Source organism: Tachysurus vachellii, chromosome 9 (genome assembly GCF_030014155.1).
Source record: "Tachysurus vachellii isolate PV-2020 chromosome 9, HZAU_Pvac_v1, whole genome shotgun sequence".
NCBI lineage: Eukaryota > Metazoa > Chordata > Actinopteri > Siluriformes > Bagridae > Tachysurus > Tachysurus vachellii.
The window spans coordinates 6,509,265-6,531,271 of NC_083468.1; the positions used below are offsets into that span (position 1 = coordinate 6,509,265).

General features: G+C 41.6%; 1 protein-coding gene across 1 annotated transcript in view; it reads left to right on the plus strand.

Annotated features, from left to right (window-relative positions):
- sipa1l3 (signal-induced proliferation-associated 1 like 3) overlaps positions 1 to 22,007 on the plus strand; it is a 91,776-nt gene that overhangs the window by 19,538 nt on the left and 50,231 nt on the right. The window contains exon 2 of the mRNA XM_060877485.1: positions 12,041 to 12,103. The gene's annotated coding sequence lies outside the window, so the exon portion shown is untranslated. The remainder of the gene's footprint in view (positions 1 to 12,040; positions 12,104 to 22,007) is intronic.

Below are 22,007 nucleotides of genomic sequence, written 5' to 3' on the forward strand. Positions count from 1 at the left end.
GTAAAACACAGCCAGAGCAAGACGGAGGATGCTATCGTCACCCTGTCAATCACAGTGACCCAAGCCAATCATACGTATGATATCTCCGAGCTCATGTCTGCGGAACAGCCAGCATGGTTTCTTCTCAGATGAACTGTGTGTTAGCAAGTGGTTGGGAATTAGCCAAGACCAAAGTAGGGAGAAACCGGTGAAGAAGGTTATGCAAGGTTGTGCAGCCTTTTGCAATGAAAAGTTTCTCAGAGCCTAAGTGCTAATGAAGGCTTTTATTACAGCCTCGTAGCACACCAGCTCCACGTCCTCTTTCCCTCTTTCTCGTCCTGACCTAATTAGCATTGCTGAGAGGGTTTTCTGTTTGTCCTTGGCAGATAACAACGTAACACTGTGCCCTGGTGTTAGCGCAGTGTGAGAACTAGGCAGCTACAAACCTCCGAGCGTGCGTTCAGGGACTTCGGAGTTATTCCAACAGGTTAGAAATGTTAACTGAACATATTAGCAGTAGGAGTATTAGCATTTTTTTTTTTTTTGGCCACATGTCCGGGATTTAACTGATATCTGATATCTGATATAGATCGCAAAATATCTCGAAATCCCGGAGGGACCGAGTTTAGGTTCAGGTGTGTAAGAGGCTCGGAGAGAAAGAACATGTCAATCTTTTATAGGTACCGAAGCTTCGATAAACGCTCTTCTGTTGGACACACTTTCATTATCTCAGCTTTTCATGTAAAAAAAAAAAAATCATGGAAACATGAAGGCACAGTGGTTAAGGTTCTGTGCTGATTACTTGTTTGTTCAGATTTGAAATGTGTTTTTATTCTAGCTTCTAGTCGATGCTGGTGCATGGTCCGGGAACGCATTCGGAATTAATGGAGCTGAGTTTTTTACTGTGTATATAAAGGTACTTCTGTTGCATTGTTTTACACATGAGCCTTGTTGTGAAAAGAGGGAAGAAGAATGAGAGAACTAGGGAGGAGGAAAAGGAGTAGCCCCAGCTGGTCAGTAAAAACCACAACACCCAAGATCAAGGAAGTGTGTGAGCTCGTGGGCGTCCCGTATACGCTGCGGTATATCTGGTTCCAGTCACGTCACAAAAGAGCCCTTTGATGCACAGGCAAAGCAGGCTTGGCTCGACAGGACGTGTGTGTGTGTGTGTGTGTGTGTGTGTGTGTGTGTGTGCTTTAACCCACTTCAGCTCTTGAGTTCCTGCCAGAGTCTCTGTTTTTTTTTTAAGCCCTAATACTTTGTGTGTGTTTTGGTGTGTGTCTGAGACGGCGTGTGAACGGGAGTGTGAATGCGGCACAATCGTGTTAACACCTTCGATGACCGTTTCCTGGCACTAAAATGGTTACGCCGTCCTCGTTTGGTGTCTGAAGTTGTCTTTGAGTATTAACCAGACAGACCTGCTGAGTCATCCACCGAGAACGCCAGGGTTCAGTCCATTTTCCCGAACTCTTTTTTCTTTTCCTGAGGTATTGGAGCAGCTTAGGGGACTTCCATGGTACGGACCTCTGTTAACAATACTACAGATTTTAGGAAAGTTAAAGCGATCGATCAGCCGTGAAAGAAATTCGCATTTTTTACCTTTGACGCTGAGGTCATCGAGCTGTCATGACGGTTTCGGCGTTCGCTGTAGCTAACGATTAAAAGCCATTATCTCGTCTTGACTTATTTAAATTAGAAATTGGAACTAATATTATCATTAGCAAATTTTCTGAGCGTTTGGTAAGTCGGGTTTAGTAGTAGGAAGGACACCGATCACAAGATGTCCTTCTCTATAAGGTTCATCGCTTTCAAATTTCATTTTCGTTCAGTTTGAGTTTTCGCTTTCACTATGCGCTGCATATCCGTGAACCCCTGGGGTTTTTTGCCCCTCAAGCGCCGCTCATTTAGGGTTGTGTGAACAAAGCAATCCCACTCGGGTACGGACCATAACCACCGATCTGAGACCATGCTAGCGAGGTGCAAGGTGGTCTGCATTCATTTCCAAATGAACTTTTTTCCTCTAACTAAACATTTTTCATGCATCATGTGAGTGGAATGAACTTCCTGCAGATTCGAAAAGATTTGAAAACCATTCTTTAAGAAAAGAGTCTGTGGTTATATCAGGGTTTGTGTTTAGAAAAAGTAATGATAATGCTTATTCTTTTCTAATACCATAAAATCCATGTGAAATTGTTTTCTTTAAAAAAAAAAAAAAATCCAATTCCTTTGTTTTTTGCTACAGGCTCAGATATCTGATACGGATGCTCTGATATCCAGTCCACCATTTTTTGCCAGAAGCCAGAAGTTATTATTATTATTATTATTGTTATTATTGTTTAGAGTTTTTTGGCATATCATTATAGTTAACAGTGATCCCCCCCCCTATTTTTACACCATTTATACTGCTGTATATTAACGTATGGGTTATTTTTAATGTACCGATCTAGTAAAGTAAGCAAAGTAACACTGAAGTCAGAAATCGAGCCGACTCATGACCGAGTCGACTCGACTGTACGAAGTGAATCATTTGAACCAAGGAATTGAATCCTTTGTACCGAGTGCCAGAGATGTAGAGCTACGGAAATGCGAGGTGTTCTGGATATTTGGATCTCTGGATATTAGACTTAATATTTTTTTAAGACCTAGCGTCCCGGACATCGACGGGTTAATTGTGAAGAAAACAAACCAAATGGAATACGAACCGACTGCTTTGGTTCAGCCTTGGAAAACAAGACTAATAAATGGTTGAAGGTTTGGTGTGAGAGAGACTTTTCATTACTTCAGAAGCATGTCTTGACTGATCCAAACCGTCCCCAAAATAAGCGAACCGCCGTGGAACAATTCTCTCGGCTGATTTCATTTTTGCCCAACACTAATATAGCGGCTTCAATCCTCCGGACGACTGGTATGCTGTGTGTTGTTTGTCTGTGTCTGGTAGTGTTGCGGTCTGAACGTCATATTGAATTACCGACTTCGCACTGGAAAAACCAGGTCAGGACATCCTTTTCCCTCTTTCTCTTTCTTTCTCACTGTCTCTCTCTCTCCCTCACCACCCTGCCAGGCCAAACTGGCTGTGAATAACCGCCAGAGTTCGTTTGGGAAAGCAGAAGAAAAAAGAAGCACAGAAGAGAAAAGCAGAAGAGAACGGTTAGAATTACGGTCATCACCGGGTCACACTCGGGTATGTTTAGCGTTGAACCCGTCAAAAAAAAAGTGTGTATAATTCACCATGACCTTTACACATTTGTAGCTAATTCTACATGGCAGTCGAGTTTTTATGGTAGCGCCTGAACGTCGGGTGTGTAAAAGAGCTGTCAGCAGCGTAATAACGCCGACTGACACACTGACGCACAGCGAATGCAGCGACAGGCACGAGGAGAACTGGAGGACTGTGACTAATGACTTTCAAAACGCAGTCACAGGGCAGCGGCAGTGCAGCAATTACGAAGCAGCGCTGCTGACCTGAAAGTAAACTTCCTGAGTTTAACCTTCTAGTTTTCATAAAACTCACATTCTGTTCTTCCTCAACAGCAAAATCTGGGACTCGGGATGTTCAGCGATTCAGTGAAAGCTTAAATTATTTCTCAGAGCCACGGTGCATACGGTTTACCACAGAATCGGCAAGTCAGAACACTGAACTTCAAGCTACAACGACGGGGAAATAAGATGGCCGGCTCAGCGATTGTCTTTTGATGTATATTTACCTTCAAAAGCAAGATTTAACAAGCTAACACGTCTGTATGTCGAACGTGTCTTTAAAGTAAACAATGTCTTGTTTACTCGAGGTCAGCACCCGACCCGAGGACACCCGAGTCTCTGAGCAGGAACTCCGAGTCGAGGTTTCGTTTTCTTTTACTTTATGGTAAAGAGCTTTGACCAAATACAATCGAATTCTAACATCAAAGCTTTCAAAGTGCTCTAAAAGTATCCATGATGCGGATGTTTGGTTTTTGGTATAAGACAACAGAAGGTCCTCATGCTGGTATCTTGTCTCTCTTATCAGTCATGGGGTGAAAGCTTGTAGCTAGCATGTGTCTGTACTGTAGGTGTGTGTGGATACAGCAGCTGGCATGGTGCTGGTTATTCCAGCGAGGGCAGACTGTGAACCATATGGGTCCAGTGTCCTTCCAGTCTTTGTTACGACCACACAAGCAGATATACTCAGCACGAGTAAACCCACTGACGTGAACCACGCCTTCTTTTCCATCTAGAACTTGTTTGGCAAGGTTTACACCAACGTCCATATTTGGGCGTTCCTGTACGTGCTGTAGGACGAGCATTTGTTTTACGATCGTTAAAGAAAATACGCAATAATACGGCAATTATTTTGGGTAAAGTTTTTATTTCTGCTTGTCTCAACTATGGTTTTGTTCACGTACCCTTATACATTTTTTCCGCACTTTATTGTTCGACAACTTTTTTCCGCACTTTATTGTTAGAATATTTATTGTATAATGTCAGTGAAGCATAATAACTGTTATCGCTTACTCAATAGTTACAGCAAATATAAACAGCAGTTCCCTCAGTTTCCCATCTATCGTCCTCGAGGGGTTAAAAAAAAACAAGACGTGGCAAAAACAAACAATTACTAAGCTCTGAAACTGGAGACTCCTTCCATTAATCCTACCATCAACCACATCAAATGGCATGAGCATGTTGATGTTATATTACTGCAGGATTGACCAGACAAACTGCCCTGTACACTACAGGGGTGTGGTAGCTTAGTGGTTAATGTGTTGGACTGCTGCTCGAAAGGTTGTGAGTTCAAATCCCTTAACCCTCAATCGTTATCTTCATTAGTTTAGTTTTAGGCTTAAATAACACGGTGCATTTAACACCCAAGTCTGAAAATGAATCAACGCCTCTGTTCTGACCAATCAGTATCAAGCACTCGTGTTATAATGTCGCATAATATAAATGTATGATCAGCTCATCAGTTAGAATACAGACTGGTATTGAATATGGTTCTAACTAAAGACTAGCCATGTAACAGAGCAGATGTTTGGGCGGTGACACACCACTCCTTCAGAAGATCTACATGTTTAAAAATACACATTTTTGGCTAACAAATTCCAAGTGTGATTCAACTATTCCTATTAAAGCACCATTCCTGGGCAGAGGAACGTGTTAGAGACTGAAAAATCTTTAATATGTGCAGGACAGCTGGATCTTGGATCAGGGCTGGGAACCTGTCCTCTGAATGATGGACAGCAGTTTGCTCAAGCAGCCCAGCCTAGCTATTTGTTCTCTTGCTACAAATAATTTATTCCAGGAAGTTGTTTCCATTACCCATCATCTCGCATACTTCTTCAACAAGACCAGCGGGACATGATTTCTAAAGAATACAGCGATCCCATGACACCGGGGTGATGTGTGGTTGCTGGGAAAAATCTGGAAAGTGCTCCATTATGTACAGCGGTTCATTTAGTTTGCTGTTTTTCCCTCTCAAACTGTAAACCCAACTGCTGACATTAGCGTTGTTTGTATCCGAGCCTCGGAGAAAGATCTGTATCAGGAGCTCTGGATTGTGTGTTGGGAGAAAACCTCGAGTCGGGCCGTTCAGGGTTGCAGCGTAGGTTTGGTTGAACAAGGAAAATACTCTTTTGTCAGGGGTTCACAAAGCTTTGGGGCAGATACTCCAAATGTACCCCAGCAAAAGCAAAATATGACTTTTCTAGAAGGTCAATACGTCACCAAATTTTTTTTTTTTTATTTCTAGATAAAATACAGGACTACCGTATAATACAGGACTACCGTAACGTGAACGTCGTAGTTATAGGAAGACGATCCGAGCCCAAACTTGTCAGAGCTCCATGTAATTTCATGCACAGCGATATTTAAATGCACTGACAACGTCTGTCTCTGTTAAACGTTTCCGTCGTCGTGATTGTTGTCATAGTCATATTTATTGATCTAGATCATTCAGAAGACCGGTGCACAAAACTAACCTTTTACTAGGTTTGAAGGTGATATGAAGGTTTTTAAAATTGAACACTGAATTCAACAGTTAAAGTTTTAGTAATCGATAAAGATCTAGAAAAATACACAAGTATGCAATATGAGAGACATGGATGATTTATATATATATATATATATATATATACATATCTGCACTTAGATCAGGGAAAAATTCACTAACATTTCGTTTAAAATCAGTTGGATGACTATAAACGATCTTTTCATATAATATTACAAAAGATACGATGCGTAAGCAAGTTCCTCTCACCAGCTTTTTGTCAATCACCTTATTTTTTTATCCTGATGAGAAAGCAGAAAATGTATTGTATGCTTTACAGTTGTGTTACACAAACTAAAGTTGTGAGTAGGGAAGCATAGAAACTTTGAACCGCACATGGCGTGTATAGAAGCCAGTTCTGCAGTTGACTGCACAAGGTGTAACTAAAACCATTCATACGTAGAACTTTTACAGACGTTTGTCCGCCGCATTTTCGTACACTTACTCCAGTGTGAGAATAGAGTAAGACTTAATCGTTTTTTAATGTCTTGCTTTGTCACAGCATCGAGCGAGCATGACTACAAGCGCACACTGTACTCAGCCAGTTGGGCGTCTGCCTGCTCACAGTCAATATTTGCCTTTGTAAGTTTCTGCCTTCTGGCATGGGAACAAACGACCAATGGATGACTGGCTACCAGAGAGGGAGCGAGAGCGAATGTGAGCGGGGGAGGGTGAACCCGTCTCACCCTCACTTCTACACAGTGCACTCATTACAACAGCGTCTTTTTCTTAACGTTCTCCAAAATAAATGAAACTGATCATTGTTCACAAATGGCTGCAGTACGAAGTTAACAGGAAGCGAACAGGAAACGGTGCTGTAACACGAGTATTTTCCTAATAAGTTTTGCACTTATTTATGTAGCGCATGTAGATTGTCCTGTAGGCTAAATTTGTTAATTTTTCTAAACCACAATTTTAGCAGTAGTCTCTGCAGCCTTTTTAGTCTCGATCATTGAGGACCGCTTGGGACGAGGCAGTTCAGCAGACCCGACGGATCTCTTTCTCCTGCTTCTCTGCTCCGTCCATCTGGCGCTCCATGAATGAAAGAGGAAGAGGGGGAAGACTGTGGTTACGGCACGGCTCTCAGAGATTTGCTGAGTCTCATAAACGTAGGGGTTGAGAGATGCTTTGAAGTGTGCTGCTTGCACTGTGTGGATCCACTCTGCGGTTAAATGACTCCTTCCCTCATGCTCATGTTACGCCGCGTGGAAACGCAGAAGACTGAGAGATCACTGGTTCCCGCGTGAGACCGCGCAAGCCATAGCCTCGATCTGTCATGTGCATCCCATTCTAACACACTGCTCCTCTTAGTCATGTAGGGGACGGTGCCTGTTCGATTTGGAACGTGTCCTAAACATGTCATTACAGCCAGAGACAAATCACATTGTTAGTCACGAAGTTCACAAGCGCTTTTCCTGTGACATTGGGTACACTATGTCATTTCATTTGGAACTTGTCCTAAATCAATCGTAGTATCTTCAAATCTTTGTAGGGAACACTAATGGCTCATTCGGAACAGGTCCTAAATCAAACCTCATAGTGGAAGATTGTATAATGAAATGCAGTGCTGATCTGCTCACTGATGAGGACACTAGCTACTCATTTGGAACGTTTTTTTCAAAGCTTGTATCTTAAGACTATAATGTGGATGAATCGGTGTCGATCTCTGTAGCGTACGCTCGATACTCATTTCAAACACGTGATAAATGTGACTCTGTAATCTAAGTTGAATGATATGAACTAATTCCTAAGTGCCCTTTGTTTCATTTGGAACTTGTCCTAAACCAGAAAATGCATCTTAATATTATATGGTGTCTGAATTCCTTGCTGATCTTTGTGACATAGGGTACGCTACTTACTCATTTGTAGGGTTGCAAAATTCCTGTAATTTTCAAGGCTGGAAACTTTCCATGGGAATTAACGGGAATATATGGGAATTAACGGGAATATATGGGAATTAACGGGAATATATGGGAATTAACGGGAATATATGGGAATTAACGGGAATATATGGGAATAAACTGGGAATTTTTAAAAAATGCAGAGTTGCCTATAACAAGCAACTTAAATGTAGTTAAAAAAATTTGCAGCATAATTTTGTTCAAAACAACAAGATTTAATGCAATTTAAATTGACTTTGTACCCTGCGTTACTCGGTCACTTGCACACAGCACACTGCTTACTGAAGGGCCATCGAGGCCAAACCCCCTGCATGTACTTGCATTCTTTCATAACATGCACAGTAACACTTTATTTTAGGGTCATTTAACTAGTTGTTTATTAGCATGAATATTAATAGAATATTGGCTATTTATTAGTACTTATTAAGCACATATTAATGCCTTATTCTGCATTACCTTATTCTACATTCTTAATGGTACCCAATACCTAAACATAATAACTACCTTACTAACTCTTAATAAGCAGTAAATTAGGAGTGTAACCACATGCACAGATCATTTGATGACCCTCCCACACACACTCACACACTCACTCCCACCTGAAATTTAAAAAATCCATTAAATTACAATCAAATCAGTCAAGACGTCATTTTTAAAATTTGTATTACCTTGCATGAATGTCTGCTTATGACCAAACAAAATGTTTTTTTATGTTTGTATATGATATAGTTTATATTAATTTCCTATATTTCCAAATAATTCCCATAAATTCCCGTGGAGTTTCCATTTTGAATATTTCCAAAAATTCCCCAGATTAAGTTCCCATGGAAAGTTTCCTGAAATTTACCGGAAACTTTCCGCCCCTTTGCAACCCTACTCATTTGGAACACATCCTATATCAAACCTTAGAACTTAATTCTGCTGATCCTTTGTAATGTTCACTTGTTACTCATTTGGAACATGTTCAAAGTGGTTTAGAATTGTATTCAATGGAACTTCAGCGCCGATCTCTAGTTTCACCAGGTGGATCCTGTCCGAGATCCGGAAGCCGATCTTCGTAGCATGCGTGTTACTCATTTGAAACGCGCCCTAAAACTAAGGTTGTATCATAAGATTGTAGTAGTATTTAGTTCTTAGGTTTAGATTTAGTTCATAGTGTTGTAGTGTACACTTGTTACACATTTGGAACACGTCCTCAATCAAACATTGTGTCTTAAGATCGTATATAACAATAACGGATTAGTTCCTATTGTTGTAGTGTACACTAGTGTTACGAACTCTGTTTGTGGGTTCGCTGTTTTGCTTGTTCTTGTTCTCTCTCTCTCTCTTTTCTCCACTATCTATCTTTTCAGATCCTACCATTGGGCATCTCCTGTCAATCTTCATTATCCTGTGTGACATCACCCGTCGATCCAACAATCAACCAGAATCAGAATCAGGATTAGAATCAGAAAAAGAGACAGAAACAGAAGGAGAAAGATGTGTGCTAATTTGTTAGTGGGCTCTATTGTTGTTCATTCGGTTTTAGTATGTCAGACTGTTCATGTATCCCAATTTGTTAGTTTTTTTTTGTGTATGTGACTTGCGGGTCACTTTGTGTACGTGATTTGAGGGTCACTTTGTGTATGTGACTTGAGGGTCACTTTGTGTATGTGACTTGAGGGTCACTTTGTGTATGTGACTTGCGGGTCACTTTGTGTATGTGACTTGCGGGTCACTTTGTGTATGTGACTTGCGGGTCACTTTGTGTACGTGACTTGAGGGTCACTTTGTGTATGTGACTTGCAGGTCACTTTGTGTACGTGACTTGCGGGTCACTTTGTGTATGTGACTTGCGGGTCACTTTGTGTACGTGACTTGAGGGTCACTTTGTGTATGTGACTTGCGGGTCACTTTGTGTACGTGACTTGAGGGTCACTTTGTGTATGTGACTTGCGGGTCACTTTGTGTATGTGACTTGCGGGTCACTTTGTGTATGTGACTTGAGGGTCACTTTGTGTACGTGACTTGAGGGTCACTTTGTGTACGTGACTTGAGGGTCACTTTGTGTATGTGACTTGCGGGTCACTTTGTGTACGTGACTTGAGGGTCACTTTGTGTATGTGACTTGAGGGTCACTTTGTGTATGTGACTTGCGGGTCACTCGTTCTGCATCTGGATGCCTGTGTTCTTCGCTTTGTGGATATAACTTTGTTTATTTTGGGGAAAACTGGACAGGTGAGTACGTCACGTGACATACATTGTGCAACACGTAGGTAAGCTTTTCTGTATTAGACACACTAGGTTAGGAGCGCGTGCCACCCTCTGTATCTTTTGTTTTTATAGGAAATATATGTTAGTTAGGGCGTCTGAAGATTTGTTTTTATTACTTTTCTTTGTAGTTCAGGTTAGAGGGTTATGTTCAAGCTAGCACAGTTTTGTTTTGCTAATTTCTTTGTTTTGGCACAGCTCATGGCTCTTTCCCCCTTTGTGCTTTTTGTTATCTTGTTTCTGTAGATATCATACATATTACCACTTATGTCACCACCATTTGTATGATAATAGAGACAGGGTTTGCCCACTATTTGTTGTCCTTGTCGTTGATTGCCACATACACACCAGAAATCTAACTTTATAATCATTTCATATTGTTACATCCCAACCATACCCCTAAACACCATTTGGGGTCGTAACAACTAGTTACTCATTTGGAACACGTCCGCAATCAAACATTGTGTCTTAAGATTGTATATAATGATAATGGATTAGTTCTTATCCTGACAAATGACAGCGATCCGTGAAAGCACTCGAAACGTGTGAGGCCGATGAACACACAGCGGACGTGTCAGAATTGCCTCAGAAACCATATTGTCCTGCCTACCGAGTCTATTTTAAGTTGTTTGCCCCGTTTGTTTTCATCACGCTCCAAAGCCAGACGTAACATTCGAGAAGCCACAATATCCTGCTCTTTTCTTTACAGACTCATTCTGGCCATCTCTCAGTGCGTCAGCTTAACCCGTCCCATTTAAGGGCGCATTCTTTACTCGTGACCACTTCGACCAACATGCGCATCATACGCCTACAATAAAGTCACCGTATCACAATTACATAAGCACGTACACACTCATACATACACACACGGCTCTGCGGCGTATGAATAATTTACCCACATCCAGCGATCGGAGCTTATTGTTCCCAGCGGATCAAGCAGGCCAACACGAACACGCGAATGCTCTGCGTGTGAAGCACCAAACAATTCACAAAGCCAGATGAAAATATATGACGTTATACCACAGCATTGTTGGTTCATTTCGATAGCTGGATTCTTAATACAGGGATTTTTTTTTCTACATTTATGTAAGGAGTCTCCAGTATCAGCGGATCGAAGCTGTAACTTTCCAGCACTGGGCACTTTTGCTCTTTCTGCTGAAAAGTTACATGAAGAGAAAGTAAAACAAAACGATGAGAGACGACTGTTCGAGGGAGAGCCTTGTGCCGTAGTCGTAGTTTACACACGCAGGTGTTATCAGGGCAGCATGTAGGAGATTAATGAAAGCTGCTGATCACTGCTGGGATTTAAGCAGCACACGTACTGCTGCGCTTTCTCAAAGTAGTTCAGCAGCATGTGCGTTTTCCAACTTCCATCTCGGCACTTTTCGCCTCCTCTCGTTCTCGCGGGTTTCCGTTTCCTCTTCGCATTCTTCTTTTACTCCCTCTCTCTTGCCTCGTTTTTCAGGTAGCTATTAGGGCTGTGCCCACATACCAGCTGATCCCAGAACAGAGCTGGGGGAAAAGAAGGAGGCCACAGAGGAAATAAGAGGACGGGGCGTCAGGAATTCTGTGAATGTTATCCTGTGTTTATCTGCATGAGATCTCTGTAAATGTTTTCTCTCAGTTCTCCGCCACGTTCTCTTTGTTCCTTCTCTTTCGGCCTTTCTGTCGCTCTCTCCGTCTCTCGCAGCTGTCATAATAACACTCGGAGCATATAGAAAGCTCGTTCTGTGTTCACCGACCAGCACGGAAGACGCTGTTTAATCAACTGTGCACGTTAAAGGCCACTAGATTGACCTGCACATCACACTTATTCAGTATTCGAGTGAAGGCAGCTATTTAATGCTAAACCAGGCTCAAGTGAAACAAGTGTTTCTTTTTTTTTCTATTTCAGATAGACGTGCCCTGCAGCCATGAGACGATGTGGACCGATTGGAGTCGGAGTTCTCTAAAGCACGTAAGTAGGAGTATATATGAGTATTGATTATAGCTAGATACATATCTAGCTAATTACCATGGACGGAGTGGGGAATTTTTCCACTTCTGTATCATTTATTTTATTTATCGTCATGTGTCTGAATCGCTCGGAGGTGACAGTAGAGGCTGATCTTCAAGCACGGCTTACCGATTAAGGGCCGTTATATTTCATGATCTTTTTTCTTCTAGCAAAGAACTCGCTCGTGCTCGGTTTTATGCTTAAGAAGCTTCATTAGGTCACATACATCCTGTAGTTCCTCCTCTTGATGTTTTAGTTCGCAGTCTGCATTAACACTTCCAGATCGCAGCCATTTTGCACCTTGTGCTCATTAGTGTAACAGTTTTTAAGGCTTGCACTTAAAACCGACGGCGTTCTCGCGTACGCAGTAAGCCTTTGTGAGCCATGAGGCAAAAACAGAACTGTTCAGAGCTGCAGATTTTTTTGGACAAACCAAAATAAAAGAGAAACACTAGATGCATTCACAAGAATTTGAAACAAGTGAATTCTATACTAAGCTTGGATATGATTGAACGTCAGCTTCATGCTCTCCAGGATCTGGTGACGATATAAAAAAAGATTTATTATACCTGTCTAGTGAATGAGTTTTTTTGCTGGTTTAATTAAGTGCAATTTGAATCCAAACAAAGCAAACGCGTCGGTTTTCGCTCTGATTCAGACTTGGCAAAAGGACTAATAGGTGTTAAACCTCTTTGAATCATCACACTCTCATCTCACCTCATGCCAAGTCGCCGAATAATCACAAAGACCTGCTGATGGTGTTCCCGAAATGGTGTGCAGAAATGCCAAACCCAAAACATGTTACAGAGCTGAAACAGTTCTTCTTCAGCACACAACACATTTGGTGTCCCTGAGGCTAATCATGCAGCAGTTTAAAGCAGAATTGTGTGATAGAAGTGATTCATATTATAATTATAAAATTATAAAGTTTTCTTTTAAAATACACGCTTTATTCTTTCCTATTCATTTTCACAGTTCCAGTGCAGAACTAAAACCTTTAAACGCAGGGTGTACGATGTTTGAGAAATGCTTCAGAAAACTGAGTCGGACCGACAAACAAAACTAACGTGTAGCCAATGAGCAGAAAGGGGCGTGTCTTGTCAATGTGCGGCGGAGAGAGTGTTCAGTGCGCATGTCTGACATTAGCAGAAAGCGATTGAAACATTGACATGGCGGATAAAAACGAAAAGCGAAAAAAAGGCTTACGATAAGGCAAGAAGTAGGACCCGTGTTAATATAGGATCAGCTTTCCAGCGCTGGAGAGAACTGAACGTCTTCCGTGTGAACCGGAGCTAAACCTTTAACGGTACAACACACAGTACTACAAACACACATTTGTATTACCATAGTAGTACTCATTGAGGTCATTTATTGATAAAAATACCCCCTCGGCCAGCTGCCCCAGCAGGTTCCGCCATAATAGTTGCCTGGCTTGCATATGTATGTGTGGGCGGAGCTATCAAAACAGGGGTGACACCCATTTGGGTTAGGGGCGTGTTTGTTTAGGTGATTTCAAATGTCAACATTGGCTTTCAAACATCGTGCACCCACCTTTAAACACCACCACTGGCTGATGGACTCCATTAAAGTAGAAAGTCATGTCCATCCTTGTTTATGGTGCTTTTCAACACCTGACACTTTTGCTGTGGTCCGAATCAAAAACATGCGTGGAGAACACAACATGACGCAACGATTTAAATTTGCTATTATTATGAGCTGTAAAACATTCCTGCCTCCTGTAAGACAAATTCCTGACCAAGCACGTTCCCGAGTATGAGTCTAGTTCACGCTGACGAGAATCGCGGCGCAGTTCCAGCCAATCAAACTCACACCAGCTCCTACAGGGAGTTTCAGGGTTCGGTACTGTGGCGTCTGTGCTTCACGACACTGTGCTTCACGAGATTTGTGAACCTGGGCAGGAATGGTTGTAAGTAGAAAGTACTTTTAAGAGCCTCGTTCAAGGTGTTACCGCTTTTACGGTGTCACTTTTCTGACGTCTGGACTTCCTAAAAAGTGAGTTCCTAAAAAGTGAGGTCCTAAAGCGACCTCACTTTCTTTACAACTGTCAAGCCAGCAGATGTAGAAAGAGGAGTGTCTGGAAACATAAACCACAGGTGCCTCCGATGCCACTTCCTTGCTTATTATTATTCATATTATTTATATAGAATTTGATCTTGTTATACAATGATGAGCAAATATTTTGGTGGTGAATTGTATTCTTTACGGTGTGTTTAAAAGGTGTGTTAATACCGTGATCCCGTGAAACACCCTTCATCACACTCCACTCAAGGTCTCGACTGACCCGAACTCCTAACATAAAACCGCTGAGCAAGCCCGGCTCTAATCTACTTAATTGCCACCTCATCGCGCCCCTGTTGTGCGAGAGCGTATCTGCCGCCGAATCCTCCCCGTTCTTTCCACCGGTGTTTTCTGTATCTCGCTCGGGGTTTGTGTTCGTAATGATCTTTCTCACAAAGCACCAATCAGATCACCCTCCTGAGTCTACAGAGCCTGCTGACAGAAACCAGCGTGCATAATACAGATATTATCAGTCTGAAGACTCGCATTCATTCACGGCTGTGACGGCCTCCACATTTCAAAGCGCTATAGAAAACTGAGAGAAAGAATAGAGGAGGAACCGTCAGACACTCATTGTGCGAGTGTACAGTAACGTCTCTTTCTCATCTCTCTCCCTCATCCTAACATCCCTCCTGTTTCTCTACCTCTGTCTGACCTTAGAGCGTGGTAGGGGTGTTGCTGTGTGTGAGTGTATGTGTGTGTGCGCGAGTGAGTCGGTACGGTTCTGGACTCTGTTAGCGTTTGCTGGGAAAATGGATTACAAATGACAGGATTGGGAGGGGGAGGCTTTGTTCTGTCTACTTTTCTTATGAGTTATGAGCTCTTTATCTGTTTTATCTCTTCTCATAGACGATTAGTGCCTGCCAAGTTATTAGCCAAAGCTATTAATCGGCGGTTAATGCAAAATATGTCATGAGCGCTGGACAATGTACATCTGCTTGGCTAAAGCACCAAGAAATGTTTTGCTGTGATCTGTAGTAAGGTGTAGTGTTGTGAGCGGAATTACTATTACCACCAAAAAAGCTACAGTTTTTTTGAGATAAGTTTGTTTTATCACGTTACAGTAACTATATAGTAGATGAATAGTTGCTGTATAGTAGCTAAAGATTAGCACTGTAGTAACTGTATAGTAGATATATAGGAGCTCTATGCTAGTGGTATAGTCACTGTATAGTAGGTTCAGAGTAGCTGTATAGTAGCTAAAGAGTAGCACTGTAGCGGCTGTATAGTAGATATATAGGAGCTCTATGCTAGAGGTATAGTTACTGTATAGTAGTTTCATTGTTGCTATATAGTAGCTAAAGAGTAGCACTGTAGCGGCTGTATAGTAGATATATCATAGCTCGATGCTAACGGTAAAGTCACAGTATAGTAGTTTCATAGTTTCTGTATAGTAGCTAAAGTGTAGTACTGTAGTAGCTGTATAGCAGACACTTCGTAGCTCTATGCTAATGATATAGTAACTGTACTGTATTTTCATAGTTGCTTTATAGTTGCTGTATAGTAGCTAAAGATTAGCACTGTAGTGGCTTTATATTAGACATATAGGCGCTATATGCTAGCTGTATAGTTTCTGTATAATAGATGCATAGTTGCTGTATAGTAGCTGTATAGTAGCTAAAGAGTAGCACTGTAGCGGCTGTATAGTAGATATATCGTAGCTCTATGCTAACGGTAAAGTCACAGTATAGTAGTTTCATAGTTGCTGTATAGTAGCTAAAGTGTAGTACTGTAGTAGCTGTATAGTAGATATATAGGAGTTGTATAGTTGCTCTATGCTAGCTGTATAGTTACTGTACAGTAGTTTCATTGTTGCTTTATTGTTGCTGTATAGTAGCTAAAGATTAGCACTCTAGTAGCTGTATAGTAGATATATAGGATCTCTATGTTAGCTGTATAGTTACTGTATAGTAGTTTCATTGTTGCTGTATAGTCGCTAAAGAGTAGCATTGTAGCGGCTGTATAGTTGATATATCGTAGCTCTATGCTAATGATATAGTAACTGTACTGTAGTTTCATAGTTACTTTATAGTTGCTGTATAGTAGCTAAAGATTAACACTGTAGTGGCTTTATATTAGACATACAGGCGTTATATGCTAGCTGTATAGTTTCTGTATAATAGATGCATAGTTGCTGTATAGTAGCTATATAGTAGCTAAAGAGTAGCACTGTAGCGGCTGTATAGTTGATATATCGTAGCTCTGTGCTAATGATATAGTAACTGTATAGTAGTTTCATAGTTGCTTTATAGTTGCTGTATAGTAGCTAAAGATTAGCACTGTAGTAGCTGTATAGTAGATATATAGGTGCTATATGCTAGCTGTATAGTTTCTATATAATAGATGCATAGTTGCTGTATAGTAGCTGTATATTAGCTAAAGAGTAGCACTGTAGCGGCTGTATATTAGATATATTGTAGCTCTATGCTAGTGATATAGTTTCTGTATAGTAGTTTCATAGTAGCTGTATAGTAGCTAAAGAGTAGCACCGTAGTAGCTGTATAGTAGATACATCATATCTCTATGCCAATGATATAGTAACTGTATAGTAGTTTCATAGTTGCTTTATAGTTGCTGTATAGTAGCTAAAGATTAGCACTGTAGTAGCTGTATAGTAGATATATAGGTGCTATATGCTAGCTGTATAGTTTCTATATAATATATGCATAGTTGCTGTATAGTAGCTGTATATTAGCTAAAGAGTAGCACTGTAGCGGCTGTATATTAGATATATTGTAGCTCTATGCTAGTGATATAGTTTCTGTATAGTAGTTTCATAGTAGCTGTATAGTAGCTAAAGAGTAGCACCGTAGTAGCTGTATAGTAGATACATCATATCTCTATGCCAATGATATAGTAACTGTATAGTAGTTTCATAGTTGCTTTATAGTTGCTGTATAGTAGCTAAAGAGTAGCACTGTAGCGACTGTATAGTAGATATATCATCGCTATATGCTAGTGATATAGTTACTGTATAGTAGTTTCATTGTGTCAGTCCCTGCACAGCTCATCTGAGATTTTCAAGACTTTATTAGGCAGATTTTAATTAGAACTTGAGAAGGAGAACATAGTTGGAGGGTGAAGAAGAAGGAACTCTCCTGATGATGGCCTCCTCCTCCTCCTCCTCCTCCTCCTAGCTCGGCAGCCACATCAGACCCCCTGCCTCGTGTAATTTCCCTTCATCAGGAGTGTCATCACTCCTCATTAGATTGTCATCGATGCTCTCTAGTTACCGGAAGAGCCTGCGAAGTTCAGCACCCCCCGTAGCTTGTCTCTCATCCTGCTCCTAACATCAAGAAAATACACTCCCGCACAGAAAAGGAAGACCTCTGAGGAGGCACTCGGGAGCCCATTTAGCTAGCGTGCACTTTTAGCCACTAAACAGAGCTGATGCTCAGGGACTAATGAAATGAGAAAGCTCAGCAAGGAAGGTGCTTCATTTTCAATTTGAGTGCGGCTCTAACCCTTCAACTTCCCAGCACACTCCTCTTCACTCCAGCTTCAATTCAGCACGGCCCGTGTTGACAGCTCGCCGATCGGCTTCATTTAATGCATTCAGCATTGCGCACGTCCCAGTGCTGTACATGACTCACACATGCTTACTGTGGTATGCGCTGTCTGTGCGTGTATGTGTGTGTGTGTGTGTGTGTGTGTGTGTGTGTGTGTTCGTGTAGAGCTGTAACCCAGGCTGTCATCGTTTCTCAGCTCCCTGCAGAGGAGTGCAGATCTGACAGTGTACAGGGAAGAGAAAAAATGGAGGCACAGGAGAATTCGAACACAAACGGACAAACAGACTTGTGCGATTGTAGGAGTTTGATTATTCCTACACAATCCTATACTGCCATAATATCCAGAGGCATAGACACCTTGTGCAAGTTTTTGCCGTTTATCTCTTGAATTTTTTGATTCAAACACACCATAAAGGATCAGCTAGGTTTATCCAAATGAACACAGGTCTTCAGATGGTTGACTGCTATATTGGGAATCGCACCAGGTGGAATAGATTCTGCAGCATGACGCTTTGTCTGTCAAGTTGGACTCTTTTAATATCTGTTGGAAAATGTGGTTGTGCTTCAAGACAGATTTTTTTGGTCATTTTTGGCATCATGTACAAACATTAATTGCCTGTGACGTTCAAGTTCAGCACAACTCTATCGGATGCGTCCGATCTTCTCGTGTCTGTGCTTGCCAAACAGATAAAGCCATGCTAGACTTTCACGCATGGAATGTCTTTGGTCTCAAAACATGAATGAGGGTTTAAATTAAGACAAAGAAACAGTGTGCTGTTTATCAGCATTTCTTTTTTTGTAGTATCTCCAACGCAGCAAAACACATACAGTACTTTTATAATGAGCGGTTTACTTATTTCAGTTTAGAGAACACTACTAACGGGTAATTAATCCAACACCTGACTAAACGATAATGCTTGTGACAAGTAGGTGACATAACACCCATTCATTTTTCCCCCAAAAAAATGTGCCACTGCTTTCACACCAAAACCACGAGTGATGCTATCATCCATTCGGGAATAGTTAGGTGGCACGCTAGAACGATGAGATATTGCAGACAATCTCTTGAGTCTTTTTAGCTGCCAGTGCCAACAAGCAGTTCCCGACCTGTTCCCTACTCAAAGCACTTTGCTTCAGGCAGATATATTAACTGCCTTAAACGCAGGGTGCACAAAGTTTGAGAAATGCTTCAGAAAACTGAGTCGGGCCGACAAACAAAACAAACGTGTAGCCAATGAGCAGAAAGGGGCGTGTCTTGTCAATGTGCGGCGGAGAGAGTGTTCAGTGCGCATGTCTGACATTAGCAGAAAGCGATCGAAACATTGACATGGCAGATAAAAACGAAAAGCGAAGAAAGGCTTACGATAAGGCAAGAAACAGGACCCGTGTTAATATAGGATCAGCTTTCCAGCGCTGGAGAGAACTGAACGTTTTCCGCGTGAACCGGAGATAAACCTTTCACGGTACAACACACAGTTCTGTAAAATCACATTTGTAGTAATATTACTCATTGAGGTCATTTATTGATAAAAAAATACCCCCTCGGCCAGCTGCCCCAGCAGGTTCCGCCATTATAGTTGCCTGGGTTGCGTATGTATGTGTGGGGCGGAGCTATCAAAACGGGTGACACCCGTTTGCGTTAGGGGCGTGTTTGTTTAGGTGATTTCAAATGTCAACATTGGCATTCAAACATCGTGCACCGCACCTTTAAGCAATTAAAAGAGCTATTGGTGATAACGTACCTCAAGAAAGAGATGTGAGTTTGTCAGAGAAGACCACTTTCTTGGACCTGGTTAAAACCAGCTGTACCACTGAAACAACATTTTAGCGCTGTTTAAATTGCATTGATTTATAATTGGTCACGGTACAGAAACCTGCTGCCAAGGCGGGTCATTTACATGCAATCTTAATGACACTCAACAGCAACTCTACATGGCTTCAGGTTTTATTTCTAGGTCTCATTTTCTATTTGATCTGGGTGATTGTGAGAAGGGGAAAAAAACAATATCCTCACAAACCTACTGCCAGCATTGTGAAGAAGCAACAGGTCCACATTAGACAGGAAAGGATTGTGATGTCTGGCTGAAGACTCGAAGCTCACAGCTGGAGGAAGTGGCTTACATTCTTTCTGGAGGTCAAACATGTTGGAGGGAAACCACTGGAGATTGTGTAACTGTGGATCGAATGCACCATTAGAGAATCAAACACACTCAAAAATTCCAGTCCGGTCAGCAAATAGGTTTTTCAATGAAGACACACACTTGACTCCTTAGTCCAAGGTGATGCTAGTTAGCTTTGTTTTTGGATTGCTCATTACACCAAATGTTGTCATTCAGCTGGGAAACTTCAAATTTACTTTTAACACTTGAGTTGTGAGCGTAGCAGCATGCACACTACACCACCGATCGCAGACAAGACGCTTAGACAGATTCTGCTTTCTCACAAAAAATGAAACACAAGAGCTGTTGATCTCGTGTGAAGGCGGAGCCTGGACAGCTGGCACGATTTTGAACGGAAACGAGGAAAATCGCAGATGAGGGATTGGTTAGAGAGACACATGCAGCGAGGGTTATCTGTTCTGCAAAGAGAACAGGGGGTATATTTTATACTGTGCATCACCAGGAATCATGTCATGGGGTTTGGTTTTTTTTTTTTTTTTGCACTTTCCAACAGCTTGTTATTCTTGCAGTAGTTGTAACAGTTTCCTCACTGTCTCTCGTTGATCTCGTTGGTCTGTCAGAAGTGCTTAGATTCATTGCCCAACGCAGAATGATTATAGATTGCTTTAAAAATGATTCTGATTGCCCAAGATGGATTTTTTTAAAGTCTAGGTTACATCTTATTAACACTTTTAAAGCTGTTTCTTTAAAGATCTCAAGATCTTACATGCGATCTTGTCTAATTAGGTCAGCCTAGTTAAAAATGAATGAAACTCTGCAGTACTGTATCAATGATGCCTTCTTATCCTAGAGGGCATAGAAAATTGAGTCTCTGGCACTCTGTCAGTTGTCTGTTCACGTCTTTACACGGACAACGGAAACGCGCAAGCCAATCTAATAACAACTGGTTTGCTCACATTAAACAATCGTGTAGTGTATGTGTGTGGCTCAGAAAGCATGTCAGTATGCTGGTGCAGCAGACAATAATCTAATCTCTATCCTGACCAACGTCAGCATCGCTGCACACATGCCGACTGTGTGTGTGGGTGCGTGTGTGTGTGTGTGGACGTCTTTGTTAAAGGCAGTGTGAGTCATATCTATATAGTATGGGCTTTGGCAGAACTGACATGCCTCAGAGGTGAGCTATGTTTCCTTCTCTAAACTTTGTTATTGAAGTGATGCTGTACTGTATTTGTTGTCTTGTAGAGTGGGAGCTGAACACCAGAGAAGAAGGGCTATTAAGAGGGTCTGGAATATCTGTGTGTGTGTTTGTGTGTGTGTGTCCTGAATAAGACATTGCCTGACGGAGGCCTTGTTCATCAAAGCTCAGATCAAACACCGAAAGCAGCTTTTACTCCCTCAGTGTTGTCCTCAGTACAACAAACAAACCATTATTTCCTTTTTACTTCGGATTATTACATTCACAGCCGGAAGCATTATTTTCCTAAACTGGTCACATGATTGCATCACTTGCTCAGAATTTCATATCCAAGTAAAATAAGTCTTGATTTTTTTTTTTTTAATCTATATTTGTGCAGTGTTTATATTTTAGATTATGTACAGTGGGTTGTAATGCTGTAATAGTTAGAATATGACTCACATTAGACACTCAGTGTAATAGAGTGTCTAGAGTAGAGACTCGCCATGTTTTTGCAAATATCAGCTCAGGCTCTTCCTGGAAAAACCCCTCCCAATGCATGCACACAAACACACACACACACACACACACACACACACCCCAGAGGCCAAGGCACTTCATTCCCTTAACATGAATCTGGCCCACCCCTCATTAGCATATAAGAAAGAAGAGCAAGCAAGTAAGGACGTCCTCTTTGGCTTTCCTGCTGTGATTTAATGTGCATTCACACACACACACACACACACACACACACGCACACACACAAACTACTCAGTCCGCCCTTCACTCAGTCTGTATTAAGGGAATAATAAATCAGCAAGGCAGCCCAATTAGGCTTGGGAATCTCCATCACACCGCACTGCATTATGGGAACCAGAGCACCATTTTGGAAAGGCTAGTTTTTTATTTGCATGCTACACACACGTCCACACACACGGTGACATTTCTGTCTGTGGTTTTCCAGACTACTCATGCTTAAA